Source organism: Sorex araneus, chromosome 5, assembly GCF_027595985.1.
Source record: "Sorex araneus isolate mSorAra2 chromosome 5, mSorAra2.pri, whole genome shotgun sequence".
Classification (NCBI taxonomy): Eukaryota; Metazoa; Chordata; class Mammalia; order Eulipotyphla; family Soricidae; genus Sorex; species Sorex araneus.
Window position 1 is genome coordinate 79,233,137 of NC_073306.1, and position 26,737 is coordinate 79,259,873.

A 26,737-nucleotide genomic window follows, 5' to 3' on the forward strand; every position below is an offset into this window, starting at 1 on the left:
AGCCCATTTTTCATAGAAAGAAAATATCTGCACATGCATTGAGAATAAAGATATCTTTTTTAAAAAAATTTAAATTTTATTGGATCCACGTGAGATAGTTACAAGCTTTCATATTTGGGCTACAATCACACAATTATCAAACACCTATCCCTCCACCAGTGCACCTTCACCAACACCAATATCCCAGGTATATCCCCCCCTTCCTACTCCCCCTACCTCCATGGCAGACAATATTCCCCATACTCTCTCTCTGCTTTTGGGCATAACGACCCACAACACAGACACTGAGAGATCATCATGTTTGGTCCATTATCTACTTTTGGCATGCATCTCCCATCCCAACTGGTTCCTCTAGCCATCATTTTCTCAGTGATCCCTTCTCTATTCCATCTGCCTTCTCCCCTCCTCTCATGAAGCAGTCTTCCAGCTATGGGGCAATCCTCCTGGCCCTTGTGTCTACTGTCCTTGGGTGTCAGCCTCATGTGATGTTGAGAATAAAGATATCTTTAGAGTTTAAATTTTGAAACTAAATTGAGCTGGACAAGCAGGCTATCTTAACCAAAAGATGCTATTATCAAAGATACTATCCTCCAATACCATTATATTTGCAATTTGAAATAGGAAAAACAAAAATTATATTTTGACTTATTTTTCTCCTTTCTATTGTGTATTCCTCTCTGGAGTAACCATTCTTAAGAAATGGGTAGAGAGTCTCGGGCCGGGGCTGGAGCTCGGGATCCGGCCGAGATTCGACCCGGGTGGCCATGCCTTTGCACAGCCGCTTGGCTGCAGAACGAGCAGAATCCAGAGCCAGCTATGTGATTGGGGTTTCAGCGAGTGCTTGCAACCATGTATCCAGACTGTGAACTAAGATTTTGCCCCACGCCGGCTAACGGAAGAAATATCCTTCTTCCTTGGTCTCTCTTCCCTCCAGGAGGAGGAAGTGTGGTGTCCGGCATTTTATGGGACCTTTGAGCAGGTATGAACTTGGTGGCGCAGAAAAAAAAATGTGCTTTGAACTTGAAACAGTGGGACGCCTGGGCAGTCTTGGGCCGGGGCTGGAGCTCGGGCTCCTGCTGAGATTCCACCCGGGTGGCCATGCCTTTGCACAGCCGCTTGGCTGTGGAACAAGCAGGATCCAAAGCCAGCTATATGACTTGGGGTACCAGCGAGTGCTTGCAACCATGTATCCAGACTGTGAACTAAGCTTTTGCTCCATGCTGCTCCAGGAAGGGAAATGATTCAATTTCCAATTTAAATCTCCCTGGACTTAATTACTAAAATACAGAAATTGTAAACTTTTTATCTAAAATTGTAGACTTTTTATCTCTTCATTCTCATCAGTGGAAAACTCAATATCAAATATTTCCTTGTCAATAGGGCTGTATTCTTGGGGGATAAATTCCAACAAGAATAGTGAGTTCTGTGTTGAAACTCCAACAACAATAGTGAGTTTTGTGTTGAAATATGGAATGTAATCAAGGCAAAGAGAAAAGGAAGTGAAATTTATCAGTTACACGGGGGGGGTTGGGGGGTGAGGGGTGGGATGTATACTGGTTTTTTTTTTGGTGGTGGAATATGGGCACTGGTGAAAGGACGGGTGTTTGAGCATTGTATAACTGAGACATAAGCCTGAGAACTTTGTAACTTTCCACATGGTGATTCAATAAAATAAATTTAAAAAAAAAGAAATGGGTAGAAAAACAACTAGTGGTTGACAATAAGAGAAGCAATAATTTACCAATAAGGAAGGTTAAATTCATTGACTAAGGTCACACAACTATGTAAATGAGAACTAGAAATTCAGCCTGTGATGTTTGGTGTCTGAGTCTGATTGTCTGAATTATAACGGTATACTGCCTCTTATAGTAAGCACTAATACATGGAAGCTTCAATATATTGATAAAGTAGCAGCAATTGGTTCTTTACAAAAAAAATCAAATACAGATTATGAAAAGATATATAAATAAGGTATAAGAAAGAAATTTTTAAAAATTTTACATTTAGTAGTTTATTGCTGATCTTTAAAAAGTTAAATCAGTGGTAAGAAATAGTAAGCAACAGCAGCCAAAGTATGTTTTATCATTCATTTTGTGACAGATACCGGCAGTATAATAATAATAATAATAATACATAAATTATATAGACCATTACAATCAAACAAGGTCCTTCATCTATTTTTTTCAGTTGGTGTTTTATTTACAGAAATCTACCCAGGCCTCATATTGTTTCCAAATCACAAGATTATAGTAGAAGCTTTCAGCAAAAAGGCAAGGTCCCTAGAGGGACTCACAAATTTAAGTCTAAACTTTTTTAGGGTTATAGTGAAAGAACACAGGGTGATCAGGCTTGGCTTATTTCCTTTCTATGGCCATAGATGAAACAGTTAGCTTCTCTGAATCTTGGTAAAAATACCTGGCATGTAAAATAGTGAATACAGCACCCGTGGCAATGCCAAAAGTAATAAGTATTCAAAACACTGTAGTTGTCTTACTTTTTCCCACTTTCTGTACTGAGACAAGTAATACCATCCATATACACTCTAAGTGAATACAAAGCAGATCTTGCCTTTTATATATCAAACACTATATATAAACTCATTAACTCGTTTAACCTCTATTAACTCATTTAACCTTCACTATAATTCTACTAAGTAGATGCTGTTATTTCACCTCATTTAACAGGTGGGAAAATGGAAGTATGAACGGGTCAAGTAACTCTCCTAAAATCATATAGTTAGAAAAATAAGCATCTGTTTCTATGACCCATAAAGCAAAGCACAAAGTGACTACATAAAAAAATAAAACTTTTAGATAGCCATAAACCAAACTGTAAAACAGATAACAAACAAAATGATTAAAAACAAATAATACTTCATCATAAGTAAGTCTACTTAAAATCCATTGTATATAAATAGCATTGAAAATTAACAAGAAAAGGAAAATAATTCAATAGTAAACTTTCTAAATAATTTGTTTTAAAGTCACAAATAGAAAGTCAATGATCAATACCCATAAACATATGCTCAATTTCATCAACTATCAAGAAACAGCACGAGAAATAGTAGTGAAATACTATTTTCCCATTAGAATGTCCAAAATAAAAAATACTGAAGAGAAAATTTTCAGGTAAAAGAATATTTTACCTTTTTGTTTTGGGGATTGGGGGCGACACCTGGCTCTGTGCTCAGGAATCACTCTTGCCAGTGCTCGGGGAACCATACGATGCCAAGGATTAAAGTCAGGTCTAGCACATCAAAAGCAAGTGCTTTAGTTGCTGTATTCTATCTCTGGAACCAAAAAAACATTTTAGTGTGAATTTACAGATATATAAATTGTCATAGGACTTTGGAAAGAAACTTGGCAGTACCTATACAATTTTAGATATATGAACTCTTTTATTTAGGCATTTACTAACTTCTAGGAATCTTATGCACATAAATTTGTGTACTCACTTAAAGCCATTTGTATAAGATATTTGCCACAGCATTATTAGTAATAGTAAAAATATTATAACTTAAAATTCAACAAATAAGGATATATAGCTCTATAATTAAATAATGCAATGAAGTCAAACCTAACATAAAAGTATTTCCAAACACTTGGTTAAAGAAAAAATGTTTGTTGAATAGCAAAATGAATAGTATAATTCACATATAAAAACTAAACTATAATCACACATATATACATATACACACATTTAATTTATGTACAATAACTCTTTATATAATACTATAGACATTATATAATTCACAGTAATGGATATGAAAGTTTGCATACAAATTATTGATAGCAATTATGCTATGTGATGATTTGGATGTGCCTAATTCCTTATCTGTAGAGGAACTCAACTTTTAGTATCAAGTTAGCTTAAAAATTGTATTATCATCATTATTATTTTGGTGGTGCTAGGTGTTGGAACTAAGGCCTCACACATAAAGGTATGTAATTTAACATTAAGTCACATACTTGATCATTAACTTGGATTTTTATTCTGTAACACTTTGTATTGTTTGAATTTTTGTAATAAATATATTTAACAAATACATTTATTCATATATTGATTATATCTGCACTACTAATATTTTAAAAGATTCAAACATGAGCAAAAAAAGACACAAACCTATTAGTGAAAATATACTATGGTGACTGAAATATGTCTCCCATCCTCTCACCCCAAACTATCAGGTTCTAATCTTTAGAATCTATAAATATGAATTTATTTGGGTAAAAGGTATTGTAGATGTGATTAGGTTAACAATTTTGGCTAGGATTATTATCTTAAAGGGCTTTCAATAAAATTACATGTATTCTTACAAGGGAGAGAGAGAGAGAGAGAGAAAGAAAGAGAGAGAGAGATTTAACAACTGAAAGGGGAAGGTATGTGAAGATGAAATAAAGAGAGATTTTAGATGCTGGTCTTGGAAGCTAAAGTAAAGAGACCATAAAACCATAAGTTAAACATTAGGCACCAAAGAATGCTGACAGCCACCAGAAGGTGGGAGAAGCTCAAATCTAGAGCCCCAAGGGACCTAGTCCTACAGAACTGACTTTGACCAGTTTGAATCAGTGACACTGATTTCAGACTTCCGACCCCTGCACTATGAGATTAGACATTTCTGTTGTTATAGTCCACCCAATTTATGGTAACTTATCACAAAGCATGCACTCAGACTGTTGAGCTATCTCTCCTGCCTCGGTGCACTCTTTACAACTTGTTTTATTTCATTTGGCATTGATTTTGAGATTCATCTATGTTCTTGGATGAACCAAGAGTTTGCCCATCTTATTACTGAGCAGTGGTCTCTTATAAGACTTACAAAAGTTTTTTTAATTTTAATGAATCATTGTGAGTTACAGACTTACAAATTTTCATGGTTACATTTCAAACAATGCTTGAGTACCCATCCCTCCACTAGTGCCCATTCTCCACCACCAATGTTCCCAGTGTACCTCCCGCCACCTCCACCCCTTCCCACCCCCTGACTCTGTGGCAGACACATTCCCTCTTACTTTCTCTCTCCCTTTGGGTGTTATGGTTTGCAACATAGGTACTAAGCAGCCATAATGTTTGGTCTATAGCCTACTTTCAGCACGCATCTAACATCCCAAGTGATTTAAATGGGCCTCCAACCATCATTTGCTTAGTGGTCTCTTCTCCATCCTACCTGCCATTTTTTCTGAGCACATGAGATGGCTTGGCAAGAGTCTCTTGCCCCTGCACCTGGCTGTCTTCTTCCCTGGAGCCCCTCAGAGGGGGTGGGCCTCAGTTTCCCTCCCCGCCCTGAGCAGAGCTCCCGAGGCTGAAGACCTCCGGAGCCTAGCCACAGCCATGCTCAAGGCCCCTCTCCACACGTTTGGATGAGCCTCACGCATGAAGGTACCGGCAGAGGAACCCAGGTGTGTGGGACCCGGGGCTGAGACCTCCAAGAATGCTTGGATTGGGACTGGGCCTTTTCTGCCTGGATTCCCCATTTTTCAGTTGCTAGGCCGTCACACCCAGGGACTGCCCCAGGCACTGTGTAATCCCACCAATGGCCAACATCCAGAGACTATAAACCCAAGCTCCAGGAAGCGACATCTTATAGCCTAATTCTCCCTCTGGGAGAACCTGGCAAGCTACCGAGAGTTTCCTGCCCACATGGGAGAGCCTGGCAAACTCCCCATGGCGTATTCATATGCCAAAACCAGTAACAATCTCATTCCCCTGACGTTGAAAGAGCCTTCAATGTGGCACCATTGGAAAGAATGAGTAAAGAGAGGCTTCCTGTGCCCATACAAAAAGGACATTACTCTGAATAAACTATACAAAGGATTTAAGGAGAAGAGAATAACAATATTTATAAGTCAACAGAGCACAAAGAAAGAAGTTACAAATAAACACAGGGTGGGGGGGGCGCTGGAGCAATAGCACAGTGGGTAGGGCGTTTGCCTTGTACCCAGCTGACCCGGGTTCAATTCCCAGCTTCCCATATGGTCCCCTGAGCACAGCCAGGAGTCTTAATTCCTGAGTGCAAAGCCAGGAGGTAACTCCTGTGCATTGCTGGGTGTCACCCAAAAAGAAAAAAAAATAAACAGAGGAAAGGGGGCACTGTGATGGGAACAACCAATAAACCTAAACTACCTGAGGTTATGTCATCCTATCCTGCAATAAACATACAAGTGCAGATGTCATGTCTACTGTGTATTTTTTGCATCTCTGAGATGTATTCCCAGGAGTGGTATCGCTGGGTCAAATGAGAGCTCAATTTCTAGTTTTATGAGAAACGTCCATATTGTTTTCCCAAAAGGCTGGACCAGTTGGCATCCCCACCAGCAGTGAAGGAGAGTTCCCTTCTCCCCACATCCACACCAACACTGGTTGCTCTTTTTTTTTTTTTGATGTTGTAGAACAATTTGTTAATTCTTTCAGCTGATATGAGCATTTGTATTTCCAGATTTTAATTATTACAGATAAAGTTGTCATGTGAGTTTGCAGGTCTCGTGAGAGTATATACTTTAACTTTTCTTGGATAAATAGTTATTTGTGGAATAAAATAGAATGGCTAATTATGGAATGGCTGCATCAAATGGTAGCTATGTGTTTAGTTCTCAAAAATGACCAAATTTATTTTCAAAGCTTTTTATATCCACACTCAGTTTTTGTTTGGTTAATCACCTTAATGTTACTCAATCTAAGTAATGTGTAACAGGATCTTATCATGATTTTGATTCCCATAGTTTATCTAATGATAAAGAATATATTTCCATATATTCATTGGTTTTTAGATTTTTGTAAAATATACAGACCATATTTTTGTATGTTTGTAAATTAGGGTATTTTACATGTTTGTAAATTAAGGTATTTCTTGTTCAGCTGTAAAAATTCTTTTTGTTTATTTGTTTTAAATGATTTAAATTTTATTTACATACATTAAAATTACATAACAATCAATTATCACAAATTGACTTTTATTCATTTCTTTTCTTTTTTATTGAATCACCATGAGAGACAGTTACAAAGATTTCATATTTCAGTTTCCGTCATACAATGATCGAACACCCATCCCTCCACTAGTGCATATTTTCCACCACCAATGTCTCCAGTATCTCCCCCGCCCCACTTCCCAATCCTCCTTCTGCCTCTATGGCAGACAATTTCCCCATACTCTCTCTCTACTTTGGGGCATTATGCTTTGCAATATAGATACTGAGAGGCTATCACATTTAGTTCTTTATCTACTTTCATCACACATCTCCCATCCTGAATGATTCCTCCATCTAACATTGACTTAGTGATCCCTTTTCTATTCCAGCTACCTTCTCCCCCAGAACATGAGACAGGCTTCCAACTATGGAACAATATTCCTGGCCCTTGTGTCTAAAAAGTTCTTTATATACTTTGTAGAGGCATTATTTTGTGACATGTATGCTACAAATACATATAAAACATTTTATCCCATACTGTAGCTTATTCTTTTGTTTTCTAGATGGTATAATTTGTAAAGCAAATATTTTGAATTTTGATAAAACTCTATTTTCCCCTATGGCTTATGCTTTTAGTATAGTAAAACTATGCACTCATAGGTTTATAAGATCTTCTCCAATGTTTTCCTTTGTAAGTTTTATAGCTTTCGCTTTTAAATGTAAGTATAGAATTCATTTTTAGGTAATTTTTGCATGTGATATTAGTAAGGGTCAATATGCTTTTTTCTCATGTGAGTATCCATTTGATTCAATAGCATTTGTTGAAAACTTTCCTTTCCCCCATTTGACAGCTTTGTTGGGGCCACAAAGATAGCCTAGATGGTAGAGCACATGCCTTGCATGCAGGAGCCCTAAATGTGGCTCATCTCAAGCATGGTCTCCTGAGTATTTCTTCGTGAACCTCCTTCAAGCACAGCTGGGTATGATTTAAAAAAAACATAAAACTAAAATGAGAATAGAAATTTCTTTGATCAGGACCATTTGTCATATATATATACATATATATATATTTCCACATATTCTATATTCTTCTCTATTCCAATGATCTTTAAGTCTATCATTGTGTCACTGTCAGTTTATTTTGATAAATACACCTTTACAATTATTTTTGAAGTCAGGGTGATTAAGACTTTTACTTTTGTTCTTTTTAATGCTTATTTGGGAATTTCTAGGACTTTCACATTTTCATATACTTTTAGAACCAAAACATGTTAATATTTACCCCCAAAAAACCTTGCTAGAATTTTAATTGGGATTATATCTGTAAATTAATTGGCAGGAGGAGAGTGGTATCGCCATTTTAACAATAATGAATCTTCAAATCTAATGAACCATAAAACACTCTCTGTAAAATATATATTACTATATATATTTTACATACATATATTTATATATTTCATGGGTGAGGCTCGTCAGAGCGTGTGGAGAGTGGCCTTGAGCATGGCTATGGTTGGGTTCTGGAGGAACAGGCAGAGGAACCCAGGTATGCGGGACCCAGGGCTGAGATCTCCAAGCCTGCTTGGACCAGGACTGGGCCTCCTCCACCCAGATCCCCCATTTTCCAGTAGCTTGGCAGCCACACCCACAAACTGCCCTTGGCGCCATGTAATTCCATCAATGGCCAAGATCCAGAGGTTATAAAACTAGTTTTCCCTACTTTCTTTCTTGCTGCTTGTTATACAATATTAAGCAATGACTGAATCTTACTTTTTTAGAGTGTACAACTACCACAATTTCTTTTATTTCCCCTGCTGATGAATGACTTCCTACAATTCTGGGAGCCCTTGATAAATGTCTGGCAAGAGGCCAGGGTCAACTCTGAAAACTAAGAACACCCTTGAAGCAACACTCTTGTTCCAGCAGGTCTTCAGAGTTAGTATCCTTCACAGTTTACTCCAAGTTCCTCCACCTGCCAGCCCTGGGTTCTACATCCAGGAACTGTCTTCCAATATATATATATATATATATATATATATATATATATAATATATATATACAATATATATATTGTCCAGGAGGAGCATAGTAGAGCAATCTTCGTATTTCCATTTCTTTCTGAAGTAATTGTCAATACTATTCTTAGGTAGCAGATAGGACAACCAAAACCAGACTCAGAAATAGCACTGAGGATAAGGTGCTAGCCTTGCATGCATCTGACTTTGGTTCGATCTTGAGCACCACATGATCCTCTAAGTATCATAATTTAAGTCTTAGCAGTTCCTAAGCATCACAGTGGTTCTTGAGGTTCCTCTAGTACACTTGGTGTGAGGTAAGCAATCCCCACTGGAGAATTAGAGTAGCACTGTATCCTCAGACCCACCCAGCTGGTTGACAATCTCTGGGACAGATTTCAAACTTCCTGAGTACTGCTTGGGAGAAACCCCATCTATTCCCCAAATAAAGCTACACACAAATAGTTGTGCTCTTAGGGCAGTCTTGAGCAGGAGACATAGTACAATGGGTAAGGCACTTGCCTTGCATGCATCTGACTCAAGTTTGATTTCTGGCAATTATATGGTCCCCACAGCCTACCAGGAGTGATCCTGAATGCAGACAGGAGTAAGCTCTGAGCACAGTCAGGTGTGGCTCCAAAACAAAAACAAAAACAATAAATTGTCCCCCACATTTAAAAAAATTGAAAATCAATAATTATGCAGTGAAATAGGCATCAAATAATTGCTAAAATTTCCTTCCTTGGCTCTCAGGGTAAGTGAAGAATGGGCTGAAACAAAATACTCAGGTTTTTCTGTAATGTTTGCAATTTGCATTTGTTTGCTATAGGGTTTATGTTGCTTTCCCAGAAGTTACTAACTGAGCCCTATTAACAAAGCTTATAGTTAGACTACACTTGCCTGGGCCTAACCAACAAATACTTACTTATGAGCAAACAGAAATCCATTCATTCCCAATTTTGGAAGCCAGAGGAAAAGTATAGCAAGTGGTGAATATGCAAATACGGCTGTGTGAGATGGAGAGAGAGATGGAGGAAAGGAGCACGGAAAGAAGGGAGCACACCATGGTTGTTGAAGGGACAGAGAGAACATTGTGGATCCTTTGGGGAGACTAAGCAGGCAGAACTAGAACTGACACTTGAAGGATGGGTGTTTGCAGGATTCATTTTCAGGTATAAATAAGAACGAAACTCTATGCTCCTGGGGTCTGGTTTAGTATCAGTGCATAACCAGACAGCAGTAGCTACCAGATTATCATTAAATGCCACTTGGCTGTTATTGTGTTATCGTGTCATCAGCATTCAGCTAGTACCGTAGCATAAAGGAGAGTAGGAAAGCTACATTGAAGAGAAGATAAAAAGAACACAGCAAGCAAAAAATAAAATGCCTTGAGTCTATTTTGCAGACTCAAAACTGCTAATCGATTTTTCTGACTCCAAGTTGAGTTAACCTAGGACATAATATATTTCCAGATCAGTAGTAGCACTTAATTTTTACATAATCTGGCCATGCAAAGTAAAGTAATCTTAAAGACATCATTAAATCACTTGGCTGAGAGAGTTTGCCCACCAGTGTACACCTCAACTGCCAAATCATCCTTCAGTCTGAGATCTGTTCTGTACATGTGCTAGACACATTGCTTCACTCCAGAATCAAGCAGGCACACTTGATATTTAAAGCAGGTTATCTATTTTTAGTTGGTTGCTGAACATCTGTCGGCCTTTCTCCTTAATAGCCTGCACAGTACAGGAGAAGGAGAAAAGCAGTATAAAATCATTTTGTTGTTCAATACCATGATTAGTTTTCCCAAGTTGACAGTCAGCCTTAACAAGATTCTCCTCTTCAAGAAAGATTCTTTTGATGGATGGTGTCCCTGTGGCTCTAAACTGAATAGCAGAAGCAGGAAGGAGGTGAATTCTATAGTAGGAGAGAGTCATTTTCCTGCTAACTCAGGTGTAATTGATAAAACCCCATACCTCACATAGCCCCAAAGTGCAAGTCCAAGAGAAAGAACAGAAAACAGCTTCTTTTAGGGAGGGTGGGGAGTGGGGGAGTGGGAGAGGGGTGGGGAGGTGAGGATGTAGGAGACTTTTTTTTATTTAACTGAATTATTCCTGGTCTTACCTTCTAAGCCTGACAACTTGGTTACAAGTAATAACAAGAGCCAAGTCTAATGTTTCATAGCACATTTTTAAAGGAAACAAAATTTCTTCAAATCTCAATTAAAACACAGAAAAATAGCACTTTGCCTATTCCAAACAGATGTAACACTGATTAAGAAATCTGAGACTTAGCAGGTGAAGGTTGATAAATTGTGAAAAATATGATCCCACAAAATATATCATTTATAAACATGGCACGTAAATAATTAAACTAGAAAAAAACTCAAATTTTCTCAGAACTATGCCATGATATTGCCAGTGTGGTAAATTATTTTTACTTTGTAAAGAGAAGCATTAGCCTTTGAGTCAACTGGCAGGCATTAGTAAGAACCTCACTTTGCAGAATGAGTTAAAGGAGACTGATGGGGTGTGTCATTAAGAGAAAATATATAAGATAATGGGAAAGTTTATTTTTATTTTATTTTACTTTTTAATTTTTCTTTACTGATATCATAGTTTACAATATTATGGAAATCATTGTTTCATAGTTGCAGAGCTACTATACGAATCACTACATTGGTGTTCAACATCCTCCATATCCCTTTACTGGATCCCACCCACCCCTACCCCGTCTCCTCAGTTCCCAGTTCTATTAATCATGTCTCAGGTTTATTTTCCTTGGTGATTGTATAATTTCATTCTTTGTGTTCTATATTCTCTTCAAATAAGTGAGATCACCTGGTTTTTATCTTTTACTTCCCGAGTCACCTCACCTTAACATAACACCCTCTGGTTCCGTCCAAGTTGCAGAAAACTGCAAGGTTCCACCCTTTCTCATTTCGATATCTCTACCTACCCGTCTGTTGTTGGGCACTTGGACTGTTTCCATTGTAAATAATGTGATGAACATAGATATAGATATATCAATTTCAGATTGATGTTTCACACAGTATGAATAGAATTTTCATATAGCCCCCAAATTTTATTCCCGTCAAAGGAGAATAGTGGTTCTCATTTGCTTTTTTTTTGTTTGCTTGTATGTTTTTGCTTTTTGAGTCACACCTGGTGATGCTCAGGAGTCATTTCTGGCTCTGCACTCAGAAAAATCACTCCTAGAAGTGCTCAGGGTATCAAATGGGATGCTGAGAATTGAACCAGGGTGCAAAGCAAGGGTGCTACCCACTGAACTATGTCTCCAGCCTCTGGTTTTCATTTGTAGCCATATATTTTTATCCACACATAAATATATTCATACATTTCTACCAACAAACACTTTACACATTTATTTATGTTCAATTATAGTCATTATAACCATTTGGTAAAAATCCACAAACATATTCATGAGGCAGTTTATTGTCAACATCTAAAAAAAATGAATCATGTGAATGAGAACATTGTAACTTTAGAAAATAGAAAAACTTCCTGTAATTTTCTATTTGAAAATAAGTATGAATGTAAATACCTAGCTTCAATTAAACTAAATACAAATAATATTATATACCAAAAATTTTACCTGCAGTGATCTGGACTGAGTGCATCAATATATTGTTCATTTGACCTCACAACAACCACTTACAATAAGTATTATGAGAACCATTTGCACAAAAAATATAGGCCTGAGATATAGAACAAGGTTTATTAAGGTGCTTGCCTTGTATATAGCCTACCTGGTTAATTCCTGCAAAAATGTGATTCTCAGAACACCTGCAGGATTTACTCCTGACCACAACCCCAGAAATAAACCACAAGCACCAGAGTATAATCTAACCCTCCCTCCTAAACAAATAATTATATAAATAAATAGTACTATGTCCATGAAAAGATAAAAAAGGCAAATTTCACAAGATCAGTGAGTGGCAGCACTGGGACTCAAACTGCTGTAAATGATTCCAAAACTTGGTTGTTCCTCTCTATGTTATCATTTTGTGGGTCACCATAATCTGGTTTGCTAAAGATCTATATAGCTGAGGGTCCAGTATCCATTAATACCAATCTACGTTAATATATGCCCCTTAGTCTCTTTAAATAGTCTTTCTCTGCCATTATTTCCCCACACCTTAACAACAAGTCTCTGGTTCTTCCACAGTGTATACAAATACAAACTCTAGCTGGCTGAAAGCATGTCTAGTGTTAATGGGGCAATGATATTTAATAAATTCTAAATGCAGAGTCTTTGTAAAGTTGATTCACATTTGTAGTGAATAAAATGCAACAAATTTTAACCAGCACCTGACTTATTCACTGGCTCTCAACTTTAACTTCTTAAGAGAGCTTTAGAATTATTAGTTGCCATATTCTGACAAAGACAAAATAAATATAATTGTCATTTAATACAACATTTCTATGTTAACTGACAAAAAGTATTTGTTAGTAAGTTAGCTAAGAGAAAGTATAAAAGGTGAATTGAGGAACAGACTGCACTAGCAGGGATTTTTTTTAAGTGATTGGTTATGAATCCCTTAACATCCTTACAATAGTACTTGCTATTTGTTTTTATTGGATTTTTTAAAAATGGCTATTGTTTTAAACTTTAGTAAAACATAACTTCAGTATTTCTCTGATATAATTTTTGGTGCAATTGTCACAAGCAAGTTTAGAGTTTTAGCCTAGCGTATAATATAATTTTAAACATCAAATATTTAGGATTTCCCTCTATTTATCACTTTAACATTTCCATACATAAAATTATTTTTCAGAAATGAATTCTGAGACCCAGTATTCTTGGTCCTGCCTATGTGATATCTGGTATTTTCCAAGACTCACCTGAGTTCCCTAATTCAATTCTCACAGAATATCCACTGGGATATTAGATTTATACTTGTATAATAGAAATTTATAAATCAGAGAACAATAACACAGGCTCTGGTAGGCTAAAATCTGAAATACTTTTATGAGATATCTCTATACTATTTTTCATAGAGGTTGAACAAGACAGTATTCCCAACAGCAGTAGATGAGAGTTCCTTTTATTTTTTAAAACACATTCTCACCAATAACAATTTCATTGATGTCTTGATTTGGATTTCCCTGATAATTCATGATGACGAGCATCTGTCCTCTTCAAAGAAGTATCTATTCATTTCTTTCCCAGTTTTTGGAATCACATTATTGATTCGAGCTGTCACAAAACCCAGAAATTCCACTTCTGACTATCTACTCCCAAGACACAAAATATTCATTCAATTCATTCAATATGAACACCATTTTTTTAAAAAGTTTTTTGTTTTTGTTTTTCTTTTTGGGTTACTCCTGGCTTTGCACTCAGGAATTATCCTGGCGGTGCTCAGGGGACCATATGGGATGCTGGGAATCGAACCCGAGTGGGTCGCATGCAAGCCAAACGCCCTACCCACTGTGCTATCGCTCCAGCCCCTGCATACCATTATTTATTGCATCACTTAACACAATAGCTAAGCTATGGAATCAACCTAGGTGCCTAAAGACAGATAAGTGGATAATGAAAGTATGGCATACATACACAATGGAATACTATGCAGCTGCTAGAAAGGATGCAAGCATGCAATTCATTGCAAATTGGATAGAACTGGAGGATACTATGTTAAGTGAAGTAAGTCATAGGAAGGACGTTGTGGCTTGAATCCAAGTATAGCAGATAGGGATTTTACCTTGCTCAGAACTGACCCACATTTGATCCCCAGCAACACAGATGGATATCCAAGCCCACCACAAGAGATCCCTGAGCACAGAGCAAGGAATAAGTCCTGAGACAGTCATATATGGCCCCAAAACAAACAAATAAAAAGAAGAACAAACACAATAAAAGCTCACTTATCTACAGTGTATATAATAACAGGACGAGGGAATACAAGATAGTAACAAGGGAATACCTAGATTACTCTTGATTATAGGGAGGAGAAGAATGGGGAAGGACAAAAATAGAAGTGGGAAGTTAGAAAAGGCATACAAGAAGTAACAGGGGCAGGGGACATATTATATATGGGCACATCTATAATATATATCCCTGTATATATAGTATTGAATATATATGATTACCTATGCATTTAAGTTATAGGCAACTATCGATAGAACACAGTGTCTCATTTAGATCAAACTGATCACACTTGATTTACTTCATTTTTTTCTCTTGGAATAAATAACAAGCAAATTTAAAAATAGTCAAATCTTGAAGAAAAGTTCATTTTTTTAGCAAAAAGTTATTTTTATAGAGAAATATCATCACTATGGGAAAAATTCCAGTCGCAGAACTTTGGAAAATGGGGGAGTTAATTTCTTTAAAGGAAAAATAATTTGTGTTCAATATTGAGGACTCATAAAGAGTTGAAAATATCCCAACTATGCTTGCTACATATTTGTATAAACAATTATTGTGAATTTTATTATGCCATAATTTCCTACACAAAAAGTGAATTTGACCACAAAAAAAAACTAATGAAAAGATATCCATTAGTATCCACTTCAAATCAAGTGCATACGATTTAAAGGAGAGAATAAAATGATAGCTGCTAAGGTTTCCTGTTTTACTTCAAAATAAAAATAGAGGCTTTTAAAATACTTCCTTTTATGCCGTGCAACTTTCACTGCATTGAAGGGGTTTTTTTTATTTTCTCTATGATTAGATAATCAAAGGAGAACTATATGAGAAGCTTGATAATTTCAGTCTTCATTTCAAACCATTAGGACAGAATTGCATCATTTCTTTTCTAAAGATTGATGCTCTCCCAAAATGAACAGATGAAAGGTCTCCGCTTTCCAGCACACTTGTTCATCCACTTATACAAATAACATATAATAACATGCATTGTAAGACTAGTTATTTTTCCTTTAGTATCTCAAAACAGTATCAATTGATGCATTCTATAACAGCTATTAAGCTTTTCCATTGCTTGTCCGTCAATAGTGGGTCAACGCCAGAGTTTTATAAAGCTGCATTTACTGGGCTACAGCATTATCAAACAATGATCATCATATGAAATTAGATTCTCCATCAAAAACAAAATTTTTTGTGGCTGAAATTATGATTCTGGGTGCAGGCCTCCAGCTCGAGCATCAACATTGATGCAAAATTGATGAAACTTCCAAGTGAAATTGCATTGTTTGATCTTCACAGCCCTGGAATAACATAGCCTAAAGCTACAGTTTCTGTAAACTTACTTTGCACAAACGACTTAGCCAGTACCGATATATTGACATAGAGTGCCCATGAATGACATTAGGGCTACTTAGAAAAGAGACAAAATAACAGCAAAAGAATGCAGCAATTGGTTCTGAAAATTACCTTTTTCCAGTGAACCTCTCTGAAAAATTACCTTTTTCTGCTGAATCTCACTCAAAAATTACCTTTTCCAACTGAAGCTCTCTCAAAGTGCCTTGATGTTAAGCAATATAGTTTTAAGTTGAAAATGTCACAAGGCCATGAAAAGAAATTGATAGAAAATTTCAGGGTTCCTTGTTGATATTTGAAGCAGCCTGTGGATTTTTGTTCTTTAACACAGATCTGCTCTGCTGTGCTACCACTTTGATTTCTGTATTGCCAAAAACAGCATGTTTCTAGGCTTAATGGCTTCACAGAGAAGAGTGAAGGTGATTTAGTTATTGCTGCTGAGGTTCTGTTACCAGTAGGAAATTGGTAAACAGAAGTTTTCAAAATCCTTTCCCTTTACAGTGGAACTTTTAAGAAGTGCAGTAAATAAAAATTTGAAATTTCTCAATCCTTTCAAAGAAACTATAATTCTAGTTACAGTTGTATACTTTCACAAATTACACACTTGAACTGAAATTTTCCTTCCTTGACAGAACTTTTATTCTTTCTGTCAAAAAATGAGTCCTCACTCCAAAGATACAGGAAAGGTGCGACTTATCTTTGAATAAGGCTTACTGAGCTGGGCTTCCTAGGACCCAGATTCCAGTCTTGCATCTCCTCCAGCAGCAGAGCAACCTTGGAAAAGTCCTTGTGAAATAAGGAAGTTGAGAAGAAGTGTCAGAGGTTCCTTTCATCCCTTGCATTATAGTTGCCTCTTACTCCAAATACAGATGTAAAACATGGAACAGTGGTTATTATTTGTATTGCTTAAAGGGAATGTCATTTTTTGTTGGTGGTGAAAATATCTAGCCTTCATAGATTCAAAGTTTGTTTCAAAAAACTGTCTTTTTAAAATATATTTATAAAGGTCATTGTTTTGAAGATTAATTAATGAGAATAAAATGAATTGATTTTTCTCTGCTTTCCTCTGATCTTCTTTATATTATTGGTTTTATCATCGATGTTGTCATAAATAATTTTGGAGTTTTCCTGATAAAATTGGGGACTGAACACATGACATTTTGCTTCCAATTTATTCCCAAGAGGATGTAAATTCCAAAAGAGTACTTTTATTTAAAATATCTGGTCTTCAGAGGTAGTTTGGAGGTGAAGGAAACTCTCTGCATGAGACTACCCCTAGTTTGATAGCCAGTACTATAAGTTCCCCTAAGCACAGGTAGTGAGTGAGCATTGAGTATGGAACAAAAACAGCCCCTGAGAACTTCCAGGTATAGTTACAAAACCCAAATAAATAAGAAATAAATCATTTACACAATAAAGTTTAAGTGCACTCAGCATTTAAATTTAGGGATGTGGGGGAGCAAAGCCTGGCATACTTAGCTATGATACATAACCTCAAGATGTTGTAATATCCACCAATACTAAAAATGCATCTGTCCCTTTTCCCAAATCCCATTTCTAGAAATTTGCCTTTATAATGCACCTGCAAAAATAAGAAAATAAATAAGAATAAATTTGTTTATGATCACAAAATATCAGAAACTTTCAAATACCCGAACACAGAAAGATAGTTGAATAAACTATTGTGTATGTACATGCATGCATATTTATATATACATATATATATATCACTGTCACTCCGTTGTTCATAGATTTACTCGAGCGGGCACCAGTAACATCTCCATTCGTTCCAGCTTCCAGCCCTGAGATTTTAGCAGCCTCTCCTTACTCGTCTTTCCCAAAGATTGGAGGCTCTTTCAGAGTCAGGGGAACAAGACCTGTTATTGTTACTGTTTTTGGCATATCAAATATGCCACAAGGAGCTTGCCAGGTTCTGCAAAATATACATATATATTTTTATATGTATATATATGGAAGATGGGCTACTATTTTTAAAAAGGAAATGAAAATATTCCCTTTGAACTGAGAATAATTTCCAAAATATATTTTAAATTAAGAAAGCAAAGTGTAAAAATTATATATTTTTGTTTAAAAAGTAAATTTAGGAAGTACATTCTCTGCATCCCTTGTATTTTTAAAAAACAGATAAACTAGATAAAAGATATTAGTAACTACAAAAAACAGGATGGGGTCAAAATGTGGTGAAAAATACACAAATTAAAAAAATATTTTTTGCTTTTTAGGTCACACCCAGTGATGCTCAGGGGTTACTCCAGGCTCTTCACTCAGGAATTACTCCTGGAGGTGCTTGGGGGACCATATGGTGATGCCGGGGATCGAACATGGGTAGGTCACATGCAAGATAAATGCCCTACCCACTGCTGTGGCCCCTCGAATTTGAAATATTTAGTTAAAAAATTCAACTTCTGGAAATCACTGTATCACTATATCACTGTCATCCCATTGTTCATCGATTTGCTCAAGTGGGAACCAGTAACATCTCCATTGTGAGACTTGTTACTGTTTTTGGCATATCAAATACGCCAAGGGTAGCTTGTCAGGCTCCGCCATGCAGGCGAGATACTCTCAGTAACTTGCTGGGCTCTCTGAGAGGGACGGAGGAATCAAACCTGGGTCGGCCTCGTGCAAGGCAAACGCCTATGTTAATATTTTAACTATTCAATAAAGTAAAACAGAATCAGTAAGAAAAAGAGGGTAGGGGATGCTCACACTGAATGCAAGCTAAGACAAATGACTACATTCATATTTCAAAGGAATTCCTGGAGCAGGAGAGATAATTTAGTGGGTTTGATTATGGACACCTCATATCGTTGCTGAGCCCCTGTTAGGAGTTACCCCTAAATAAAGCCTATGAAGTTCCAAAACAAAAGCAAAAAAATTCCCTTATAACACTGTAGGTGAAAGAAAAACAGTGAATATGAAGGTATTGAAGAAGAGCCTATAAAACATGAACGCAGGGACCTGAGTTATGGAACAATGGGTTGAACACTTGCCTTCAATATAGTGGACCTTGGTTTAATCCCTGGCACCTGATATGGTTCCCTGAGCCTACCAGAGTGGTTCCTGAGCATTGAGCTGGGAGTAAGCCCTGAGCACTGCCATATTTGGTCTCCAAACAAACAAACATGCAAACAAACAAACAAACAAAAAACATATGGCACAGATTTGGCTATCCTTAATTTTGGGAGACTTAGCTGGGTAGGTGTATGGGAGGGAGGGTGAAATTTCAAGGTTAATATGAACTTGTTAAATAGGCTTCCTGTGGTAGTAGTATAGGTGAAGCAAATAGATGTATTATAGGAATCAGAAAATGAATAACTATTGCTAGGGCTTAGGATCTTTATATTGGAAGAACAGAGGAAAGCAAAAAACTATTCTGTAAGAATGATTTGAAGTTGCATTATGATTTCTGAAATATGTTTGCATGTATGCATATCATATATACATGAAAGTTACATATAAATATATTTCATATGTATAGTTTCATATGTATATAAATTTTTAATATGTATATATATTATATATATTGCTTTTTGGGTCTCACCCGGCGATGCACAGGGGTTACTCCTGGCTTTGCACTCAGGAGTTACTCCTGGCAGCGCTCAGGGGACCATATGGGATGCTGGGGATCAAACCCGGGTCGGCAACGTGCAAGGCAAATGCCCTACCCGCTGTGCTATCGCTCCAGCCCCTTAATATGTATATTTTATTTTATTTTTTTTTAAATTTCTGTGGAACATATTTATTAAAAGTGAATTTAATTTTCTGCCGCCGCGTGAGATCGACCCCGGAGGCAACTGAACCACTTTGGACACGAGCAGTGCCCCCAAAATGCCTCCAAACTGTGTGCTCGGAGCTACTGGCCCAGGAGGTGCCAGTGGGGTATGGTCTTTTCTCTCTCAACTCTTTCTTTTTTTATTTTTTTTTATAGTTTATTTTTAATTAGTGAGTCAACGTGAGGGTACAGTTACAGATTTATACATTTTTGTGCTCATGTTTCTCCCTTACAGAGTTTGATAACCCATCCCTTCACCAGTGCCCATTCTCCACCACCAGTAACCCAACATCCCACCCCCCCTTCCCAGTCCCGTCTCCCCCCACCCCACCCTGCCACTATGGCAGGGAATTCCCTTTTGTTCTCTCTCTCTGGTTAGGTGTTGTGGTTTGCAATAAAGGTGTTGAGTGGCCATTGCGTTCAGTCTCTAGTCTATATTTGGCCCGCATCATCTTTCCCCCACATGACCAACAACCACATTTTACTTGCTGTTCCCTTCTCTGAGTTGCCCAGAATGAGAGAACAGCCTCCAAGCCATGGTGACAACCTCCTGGTACTTATTTCTACTATTCTTGGGTGTTCGTCTTATAGTCTATTATTCTATATTCCACAGATGAGTGCAATCTTTCTATGTCTGTCTCTCTCTTTCTGACTCATTTCACTTAGCATGATACTTTCCATGTAGATCCACTTATATGCAAACGTCATGACCTCATTTTTTCTAACAGCTGCATAGTATTCCATTGTATATATGTACCAGAGTTTCTTCAACCAGTCATCTGTTCTAGGGCACTCGGGTTTTTTTCCAGATTCTGGCTATTGTAAACAGTGCTGCGGTGAACATATAAGTGCATATGTCACTTCGACTATACTTTTTGGCTTTTCTGGGATATATAACTAAAAAGCTTCTGCACCGCAAAAGAAACAGCGACCAGAATACAAAGACTATCTACAGAATGGGAAAGGATATTTACACAATACCCATCAGATAAGGGGTTGATATCAAGGGTATATAAAGCACTGGTTGAACTCTACAAGAAGAAAACATCCAACCCCATCAAAAAATGGGGCGAAGAAATGAACAGAAACTTTACCAAGGAAGAGATACGAATGGCCAAAAGACACATGAAAAAGTGCTCTACATCACTAATCGTCAGAGAGATGCAGATCAAAACAACCATGAGATACCACCTCACACCACAGAGGCTAGCACACATCCAAAAGAACAAAAGCAACCGCTGTTGGAGAGGATGTGGGGAGAAAGGGACCCTTCTACACTGCTGGTGGGAATGCCGGCTAGTTCAGCCCTTTTGGAAAACAGTATGGACGACTCTCAAAAAACTTGAGGTTGAATCTGCACATGTATGTTTATCGCAGCACTGTTTACAATAGCCAGAATCTGGAAAAAACCCAAATGCCCCAGAACGGATGACTGGTTGAGGAAACTTTGGTACATCTATACAATGGAATACTATGCAGCTGTTAGAAAAAAGGAGGTCAAGAATTTTGTAGTTAAGTGGATGGGCATGAAAAGTTTCATGCTGAGTGAAATGAGTCAGGAAGAGAGAGACAGACATAGAAAGATTGCACTCATCTATGGTATATAGAATAACAGAGTGGGAGACTATCACCCAAGAACTGTAGAAATAAGTACCAGGAGGTTGACTCCATGGCTTCGAGGCTGGCCTCACGTTCCGGGGAAAGGTCAACTCAGAGAAGCGATCACCAACTACATTGTAGTCGAAGGCCATGTGGGGGAAGGGAGTTGCGGGCTGAATGAGGGCTAGAGACTGAGCACAGCGGCCACTGAACACCTTTATTGCAAACCACAACAGCTAATTAGAGAGAGAGAACAGAAGGGAATGCCTTGCCACAGTGGCAGGGTGCGGTGGGGGGGAGATGGGATTGGGGAGGGTGGGAGGGACGCTGGGTTTACGGGTGGTGGAGAATGGGCACTGGTGAAGGGATGGGTTCCCGAACTTTGTATGAGGGAAGTATAAGCACAAAAGTGTATAAATCTGTAACTGTACCCTCACGGTGATTCTCTAATTAAAAATAAATAAAATTAAAAAAAAAAAAAACTTGAGGTTGAGCTCCCATTTGACCCAGCAATACCACTGCTGGGAATATGTATATTTTATGTATATTCTCTGCCCTTGCTCCTGGCTGTCTCCACTGGGGCCCCTGGGAGGGTGTCAGGTTGAGATTTCCTCCCTGCCCTGAGCAGAGCCCCAGCAGACAAAGACCTCCAGAACCCAGCCACTGCCACATTCATGGCCATTCTCCACATGCCCAGACAAACCTCATACATGAAGGAACCGGCAGACAAACCCAGGTGTGCGAGACCCAGGGCTGAGATCTTCAAGCCCACTCAGATCGGGACTGGGCCTCCTCCACCCAGATCCCCCATTTTCCAGTAGCTAAACAGTCACACCCACAAATTGCCCCCAGCGCCCACCCGTGTAATCCCATCAATGGCCAAGATCCAGAGACTGTAAAACAAAACTCCTGGAAGTGCGAGGCCGCATTTGCAACCATGCCATCTCTTATTGTCTAGTTCTCCCTCTCGGAAAACTTGGTACGTACCAAGTGTATCCTGCTCACATGGAAGAGCCTGGCAAGCTCCCCGTGGTGTATTCGATATGCCAAAAACAGTAACAATGATGGGTCTCATTCCCCTGACCATGAAAGAGCCTCTAATGCAGCACCCTTAGGAAGGACAAATAAAGAGAGGCTGCTAAAATCTCAGGGCTAGGACAAATGGAGAAGTTACTTACTGGCACCACTAGAGTAAATCGATGAACAATGAATAACAGTGTTACAGTGATACAGTGATATGTATGTATAGGTATATTAGCTTCAGTCTCTTTCCATTTAATTTTCTTCCAAGGGTCAAATACAGCCTAAAAGTTATAGGTACACATGCCTGGATTTTAGAATCAGAGCTCTTCAGAGAAACATGTGGTTCCAGGATTAGGACAGGCATGTGTAAGAGTAGCCTGGAATATTTCATTATGTAAAATAAGAAAATACTAAAACAAGAATGAAAACTATATATGCAGAGAAAAACTGTCAAGCTATAAACTTACCCCACAAACTATAGATTTGTATTTTTCAATACTAAAAAGGTATTCTTTCCAGTTAATTTAATAACATTCATCAGGTAAGGTGCTTAAATTGCATGCAGTCAACCCAATTCTACCTCTAGTCCTACACATGGTCCACTGAATCCTGCCATGAATTATCCTTGAGCACTGAGCCAGGAGAAGGCCCTGGGTACTGCCAGTTGGGGATTTAAAGCTGAAAAGTAGAAAAGAAAAAAGTTTTAGTATCAGGCTTGTAGAGCTAGTGTCAGTAGCTTAAAGAGAACTAGAAAGACTAAAACAGAAAATTCTTTTAATAAATATTATGTCAATATGTCAAATATAACATGTCAAGTATTGTTAATATGTCAAATACAATATGTCAACTATTGTCAACATTTCAAATACAGTATGTTAAACATCGTATTTGACGTATAGGAATAGCCTATTATGTGGATAATGATTTAAGTTAAAAAGTGATTAGTGAGTCTAATTCATGTATAAAAATATCAAGAACATTAAGAATAGGTTGACAATTTATTTTATACTTTCTTCTTTAAGTATGTATGATAGTAATTTTATTTTATTTTTCATAATAGTAATTTTAAATGGATAAACATGGAGAGTATCATGCTAAGTGAAATGAGTCAGAAAGAGAGGGACAGACATTGAAGGACTGCACTCATTTGTGGAGTGTAGAGTAGTATCACATGAGGTTGACACCGAAGGACGGTAGATACAAGGGCCAGGGGGATTGCCCATAGCTGGAAGACTGCTTCATGAGTGGAGGGGAGAAGGCAGAGGGAATAGAGAATGGATCACTAAGAAAATGATGGCTGGAGGAACCAGTTGGGATGGGAGATGCATGCCAAAAGTAGATAATGGACCAAACATGATGACCTCAGTGTCTGTGTTGCAAGCTATAATGCCCAAAAGTAGAGCGAGAGTATGGGGAATATTGTCTGCTTTAGAAGCACGGGGAGGGTGGGAAAGGGGGGATATACCCGGGATATTGGTGGTGGGGAATGTGCACTGGTGAAGGGATGGGTGTTTGATCATTGTGAGATTGTAACCCAAATATGAAAGCTTGTAACTATCTCACGGTGATTCAATAAAATTAAAAAAATAGTAATTTTAAAAAGAATTTTTAAATGTATTGCATGTTCAAGTAGGGTTAAAAAAGTACTTTCAGAAGCACAGTTATATATTATATATATCAAAAGGGCATTTGTTATTTAGCAGCATTGTTTTTCACATCTTACACAAGAGAAATGATTTAAGTGAAATGAAATACAATGTATAAATAAACAAATATAAAGTGTATAAATAAATAGCATAAATTAACAGAATTTATGCTAAAGACAATTTTGCAAAGTTGTCTGTAACATCTGTGGTGTTTCAGTGATATAAACAACTTTTGTTAATTAGATAAAAATTTTCTAGATGAAATCATTTGTATTATTATTTGAATACCAATTTTTATTAAACCAAAAGAGTATCAGAATATTATTTGATTTTCCATAGAATAAGTAAAGGCTTTAAAGAGTTCTTGTAAATGTAGAATATATCAGAATCAAACAGCAATGTTAAGTCTCAAGAAGGCAGCATGACAGCAAAGAAAAGAATATTTTTATTTCAAATATGAGATATACTTAGCTCTTCTTACTTAATGTTAAAAGTTATATCATCATCATAGCACCTGTTTTGCTAAATGTCTTCCATCTTAATTTAGTGAGAAAAACACATGACAAACACCTTTTCACAGTAAATACTCAAATTAGTAGAATGGACAAACGTACTGGTGGATTAAGTTACATTTATAAAAATAACAGCTCTGAGTGAAAATAGGCGTGTATTAAGATGATATATTCAAGAGCCTTTCAAAGAAAAATGAAAATCCAGATACCACTTATATTCAACATGGTTGATTTGGCATTTTTTGGGCCCAGGCTATCAGATGAAATTTTTTTAGAGTAATTAATTAAATTTTGTGAGATTTCTTTCCTTTGTAATTTTAGATAGCATAAACTAGGTAACTAGTTTTTCCCCTCTATATAAGACATACCTAATTGGCATTATTGAAAGCCCCCTATTTCTTTCTGGATAGAGTAAGAACACACTAACACACCTTTTAGCTAACACAGTTTTTATCTAAACGCTAACACCCCTTTCTGAAGGGTCCTGGTGAAGACAGCCAGGCATGAGGGCAAGAGACTCTGCGTTGTCGCTCTCTTCCGGGAGCTTGGTTTTATAGTCTCTGGATGTTGGCCGTTGATGGGATTATACGGAGCCTGGGGTAGTTTCTGGGTGTCACTGCCCAGTCACTGGAAAATGGGAGATCTTGGTGGAAGAAGGCAACAAACTTTTGTAAGACATTGAATAGCAGATAGTTCAAGGCTAGAACTCTCTAGAGAAAACTAAACAAACTTAGCTGCATATAATCACTGTAGTTGACTGCTTGGAGCAAATTTTCAGACATAAATCATGGGAGAAGGAACAAAAGAAAATCACAAGGTAAATCTTAGAAGCAAAGATTGTATAATGACTTCACTGAACTTAAAAAAAAATAGAGTGCTGGGAAGATTGATGTGGCTAAATGCTTTTGGCAGAACTCCAGATAGGAAGGTGTTACCTAGAAATATTTCCAGAAGCCCCCAAAAAGATCTCCATTCAGCTTGGTGATTTCAAAGTAGAAGTCTGCAAAGCAAGGAAAGGCATGAATAGAGACTTAAAAATTGCATAATTTTTAAGTGAACACACTATAGTAAAATGTTCAATTCAAGCCTGACAAGTAGAAGCTTTAGTGATCACTCATGATATTTATAGGAAATATCACTAAGGTCACAATTTAATAATAAAAATGAATTATCCCTAGAGAAAAAACTTGAGGTAACAGAATAAAGCTGAAAAGCATACCAAAAAAAAATGGATTCCATTTTCAAGGAACTTAATGACCTGCTAAAACAAAGCCCAATGCTTTAAAAACACAATATCTAATATTGAACTAAAAATGAGTAAAACATAAAAATAAAGAACTATAACAAAATCAGAAGAAAAATCATTAAGCAAAACTAGAAGCAGCAGTGAGTCACTGTCACAGTCACTGTCATCCCATTGTTCGTCGATTTACTCGAGCGTGTACCAGTAACGTCTCTGTTACACTCGGCCCTGAGATTTTAGCAACCTCTCTTTACTTGTCTTTCCCAATGATTGGAGGCTCTTTCAGGGTCAGGAGAATGAGAGCTACCATTGCTGCTTTTGGCATATCGAATATGCCACAGATAGCTTGCCAGACTCTGCTGTGCAGGCAGGATACTCTCGATAGCTTGCCAGGCTCTCTGACAGGTATGTATATATCTATTACTGTATTTAGGATACGAATACGCCATGGGGAGCTTGCCAGGCTCTCCTGAGGAGGCAATAGACTCTCGGTAGCTTGTCAGGTTCTACAAGAGGGAGAACTAGGCTATCAGATGTCCGGGAGCTTGGTTTTATAATCTCTAGATATTGGCCATTGATGGGATTACATGATGCTGGGGTGCAGTTTCTGAGTGTGACTGCCTAGTTACTGGAAAATGGGAGATCTGGGTGGAAGAGGCCCAGTCCCAATCTGAACAGCCTTGGAGATCTCGGCCCTGGGTCCCGCACACCTGGATTCCTCTGCCGGTTGCCTCATCCATGAGGCTCATCTGAACA